Source organism: Camellia sinensis, chromosome 5 (genome assembly GCF_055761805.1).
Source record: "Camellia sinensis isolate YWXY chromosome 5, ASM5576180v1, whole genome shotgun sequence".
In the NCBI taxonomy this organism is placed as follows: domain Eukaryota; kingdom Viridiplantae; phylum Streptophyta; class Magnoliopsida; order Ericales; family Theaceae; genus Camellia; species Camellia sinensis.
Genome location: NC_138965.1, coordinates 41,816,091 through 41,821,904, shown reverse-complemented (window position 1 = coordinate 41,821,904; position 5,814 = coordinate 41,816,091).

Below are 5,814 nucleotides of genomic sequence, written 5' to 3'. Positions count from 1 at the left end.
ATTTTTCCTTCAAGAATTCATAATCCTATGTTCATAGGATTGCTCTACACTTAGAGAAATCCAAAGTTGTCTAGCATCATTGCGCAAAGACTTAACCAACTAGTTCAAAAGTTTGTGTTCGTCTTTTGTGTGTTCATCAGAAAATCGTGAGCTCTTCTTTGAAAGATGAAAACTAGAAGGTTGCAAGGCATTTCCTTCAACGGTTTTGCACTTTGAAAGGTTCATGAGGTTTAGATTCTATTCTAGTTTTTATTTTTTCGTTCAGTTGTTCATTTTCTTATTTTGTTCATATGGACATATGACCCATATGTGATTAAATCACTATTGATTTGGTTGCATATAGGTTAACCACCTAGTTTTGATAGATTGTTTATTCCCTGTATTTTTCCCCTTTCTCAAGCTCTTTCTGGTTGTTATTTACTTCTTGATTTTAATAAATGTTTTCTCCATATCTTCTTCTTACTATATCTCCTCCGTTATGTGGTTTTATGCTTTTTTATATATTTTGTGGGTAAACTTTGAGCTATTTGTTGTATAAAATTGTGTAATTAAATAACCAAATAGATTCATAATTGATAATTGAAATTATAGAATACAACATCATACTAGAAAATCAAACTAGAAGAACATAAATACATAAAATAAAATGGCAACAAAAGAAAGCAAACCAAAGCCTGCATTAGACAGTTTCCTTAAAATAGATTCGCCGCCTCACTAATTGAGTGCTGGAGATTGTTCGATGTCTATCTCCTAAAATACGACAATTAGACCAGCTATAGCAATGCACCAACTGAGTAGCTTCGTCGAACAGAACTTTGCAGTACTCTCTCACAGGAAGAATATAATATAAGAGGAAAACTTTTGAAGACAAGACGAACAACAATTCTTTGTCATGAAAATGAAGGAGAGGGCCTTCTTTTATGCACATGGAGGAAGAGAGGAAAAGACTCTTGCAACAAATGCAAGAGATTCAATTTTGCAAAACTCCAAATTGATGGCAATTCAATCCATCATCACCATAAAGGAGTTACATCCATTTTATACTCATGTGTAATGTGTATAATTCTGCAGCCACATTTTCCAACATCTCTTTCATGAGAACAACTTAATGAGTTAATTTCTCATTCAAATCTTAATGGTTTTTGGTCATTCTTTTTGTGGTGTAAAGATTTCATTACAAAGAATCTACACCCACTTTAATCCACCTTAATTAAGGATTGGTGCCCACTTTAATATTGCATTAAAGTCACAAAAATACCATTATTTTTCCAACAATCCCCCACATGAATAAAAATTGACTGAATACAACAAACGGACAACGCTTAACAACAAAGACTTGGAGAAAGAGTGCAATGGAATAACCCCAGCATCGGAAAGGGTAGTTTTTGGCTTTGAACCCCTCCTAGTGAAGTCTATCGAATTTACTGGTTGTCCAGTGAACACAAAGTCTTGAACTGTTCTGCCGTTTATGTAAACCAAAACAACATACCTCACACAAAAATTACTCCAACCATCATTCTGTTCTCACTATTGTGTCTAGTTTGGCCCTGGAACACTAGCCTGGTTCAGTGAGTGGTTTAAAGAATTAAGCCCTGTCAATTCTTATAGAAGTAGCCCCCACTTCACACTCACATAAGTAACTCTACTTGAGTATCTAGCTATACTCAGCTCAACAGCTTAACATACTAGAGTCATTAAAAAACTCAGCTTAACCTTTGCACTTGCAGGTATCGCTGATAAAATGAATGGTTGGAGGTTTAACCTCTTCAGTGACATACCACCGTTACACGCAATTAGGTTGTCCCATTGAACCTAGATCTTAGGATCTCCAGTAAACTAGGTTGGGTTTTCATTCTGGTAACACCTTACACTAAAGGCCTTAACTCCATTCCTTCTAACAACTTCTCTATTAACACTTGATTTAATCCTTTGGTTAGCGAATCCGCAATGTTGTCCTGAGACTTTACATAGTCTAAAGTGATAACACCATTTGAGAGTAATTGTCGTATGGAATTATGTCTACGACGAATATGTCTAGACTTTCTATTATACATATCACTCTGTGCTCGTCCAATCGCCAATTGGTTGTCACAATGAATACAGATGGCTGGCACAGGTCTGGACCAACATGGAATATCCTCAACAAACTAGCGAAGCCATTTAGCTTCTTCAGTTGCTTTATCCAAAGCAATAAACTCAGATTCTATCATTGATCTCGATATACACATTTGCTTAGAAGATTTCCAAGACACGGCTGCCCCTCCGTGGGTAAACACATAACCACTAGTGGATTTGGAGTCTTTTATATCAGATATTCAATTAGCGTCATTATACCCTTCTAGTACCACCGGGTATATGGTATAATGTAGCCCATAACCCCGGGTGTAGCGTAGATAACCTAACACCCGCATAATGCCCTTCCAATGAGTAGCATTTAGATTACTCATGTATCCACTAAGCCTGCTAACAAAGTAGGCTATATCCAGCTTTGTACAACTTATTAGATACATCAAACTTCCAATGACCCGAGAATATTCTAGCTGAGAGACCCTCTCACCATTATTCTTGGTCAAATGTAGACTCACGTCTACCGGTGTCCTAAACACACTTGTATCTGATTTACCAAATTTCTCAAGTATTTTCTCAACATAGTGAGACTGAGAAAGTATAATATCACTAGATTTTCCAGTAATCTTAATACCCAGAATTACATCTGCAAAACCCACATCTTACATGTCAAACTTAGAGTTTAACAATCTCTTAGTAGTTCTAATCATTTCATCATTACTACCAACAATGAGTATGTCATCTACGTATAAACACAAAATGACATAACCTCTGTTAGTGTTTTTGATATATACGCATTTGTCACATTCATTGATCTTGAACCCATTTGACAACATAGCATTGTCAAACTTCTCATGCTATTGTTTAGAAGCTTGCTTAAAACCAAACAATGATTTGACAAGTTTACAGACTTTCTTATTTTGTCCTGGAGCTGAGAACACCTCGAGTTTCTCTATGTATATTTCTTCATTCAAATCTCCATTTCAAAAAGTTGTCTTTACATTCATCTGATGTATCTCCAGACCACATAAAGCTGCTATCACAATCACCATACAAATGGATGTAATCCTTGTTACAGGTGAATACGTATAAAAGTAATCCAGACTTTTTCGCTGCCTGTATTCTTTGATAACTAGTCTAACTTTATACTTATCAATTGACCCATCAGCTTTCATCTTTCTTCTAAAGATCCACTTACTCCCCAAGGCCTTACTGCCTGGGGGTAGATCAACCAACTCCCAAGTATGGTTCTGTAAGATGGAATCAATTTCACTCTTAATTGCTTCTTTCTACAAAGGACTTTCAGGTGAAGTCATAGCTTCATAGAAAGTTTGAGGTTTTCCCTTTAACATATAAGTCAAGAAGTCTGAACCAAAAAGCTTTGCAGTCCTAGCCTTTTTACCCATTCTTAGCTCATCTATTTTCTCAGCTTGATCATCAACTTGATCATCTATGTGATCATTGCCACCTTTAACCTCTTTCATGGAACTCGGAACCTCTTATTGGATATGACAAAGTAATACATTTTCAAAGAAAGATGCATTTCTAGATTCCATGATAGTATTCTTGTGTATATCTAGAATAGCAGACTTAAACACAAAAAAGCGATATGCACTGTTATATTGTGCATAACCGTTGAATACAAAGTCAACGGATTTTTAGGCTTATCCTAACCCTCTTGGATTTAGGTATTATCACATTTTGCATGACACCCCCACATTTGTAGAATTTGTACAAAGGCTTTTGGCCTTTTCCAAAAATTCATACAGGGTCTTTAAACAATTCCTTGTGTCACAATAATTATGAGACTCTCATAATCGTATCACATAAAATATATTCCCAGACCGTCATTAACCGAATTAGGTCTTTCTCGAATTCAAGGCACCAAAACAAGTTTGGTCCAACATGTCACTCTGAAGTCAATAGCCTTACTATTTGGAATCACAAACCTAGTGATCAATGGTCTACTATTCAGAACTTCATAACATGCAAGTAGTCTTATCACTAAGAATCACTCATTTCTCATCATGTGGTCAGTAGACTCTTCACTACTAGGAATCATAATGTTTTGACATGTGATTAATAGTCACTCTACTACTAGGAATCACAATGTCTTGACATAGGATCAGTAGACCATTTCAATACTAGGAATCATCACGTCTTGACATATGATCAATAGACTCTTTTACTACTAGGAACCATCATGTCTTAACATATGTTCAGTAATCTATTTACTACTAGGAACCACAATCTCATAACTGTGTAGCCAATGGTCTAACACCTCCTAAGAACTACTAGTTTTCTATCTCTGTGATCAGTGATCTTGTACTCACTAGAAGCCACCAATATATTTGGAATTTAAAAAGTCAAAAATATATTCACTCACCCTAACGGGTTGTGTCATATTTGCTTTCAAGCAAAGTCACATAGCAATCATATATGCTATAATTGACATAAGAATAACACACTAATTGTCTCTGATTAATTCAGTTATCATGCAATCTTATGATTTCCTTTAATCACACTTGATCTCTCTAGATCTTCCTTTAAGAACGTCGCAAGGCTTTAAGGTTGGCAGGTGAAACAACATTTCTATTGTCACCTCTTGAAGTCATTTCTGAAAAATTACAACAGAATTTCACTATTTTGTTTTTCCAGAAACTAAACTTAATCTAAAAAAATCATAAAGTCTGAAATTTAATTCAAAACTGATCTCACTACTTACCCTAGAATCGAACATGGTCAGTAAAGTTTCCAGAAAGACTGAAGGGGTCACACCGGTTCCACTTAAGACTCAGTTAACCTTTGACAAAACTTTCAAGAGCATGTTGACTCCAAGTCCGTAAGAAATAAATTTAGAATTAAGTTTTTCATGGGATAAACTATGTTCAAACAAACTAATTCCCAAGCAAATAAAATTTGTTACTAGAATTACACCACTCATAAAAGTTAACCGGTACTCCCGGAACTGAGCCCCCATTTTTTCTGAACAAAATCAGAAATATTTTAGCTAATGCTAAAATTTGGTTCATTTTCCTAAACCAAAACACTTTGGAAAAAATTAGATTATAACCAAAGACTTTCTCCAAAGTTGGTTTTCCAACACTTTAGGAATAAAATGATTAAACCCAAAGACTTCCTCAAACCCCAAAAGGTTTGAAACCAAATCCGTCTTAGTTGTCATTTCTGAACAAATAAGAAATACTCTTTACCCAAAGCTAAACACTTTGGTTTCTATTATAGAAAACCAAACCACTTCCACACTTACAAGCAATTTAAAAATTGCTAACAAAATTACAGGCAATGTAAAAAATTACTACAACAATGATTAAGCAAATAAAATGCTTCTAACAATACAAGCAAATAAAATTTACTTTTACACAATTGGTAAAAACCAACTAAACCCAAGCAAAAAATTGCTTCACTAAATAAATGCAAACAAATCCAAATAGGATTATCCATTTTTCAAAATCCTCTCATCTTAGGTATTTCTGCTCAAAAAAAAAATTATTCGCCCATAGTTTTGTTTTACAGTCCCAAATCCTATTCATTTAGATTTGTATTTTTGTTTCCATTTCCTTTCGCATAGGTATTCCTGTAAAGAAGGTTAGAAGAAAAACACAACAAAATACAAAACAAATAATCTAAAAAAACTGTAAAAGAAATAAATTAATTAAATAGCAAAATAAAATAAAATTAAAATGTTAGACAAGTTAATTAAACTTATAACTCCCAAATAAATTACAA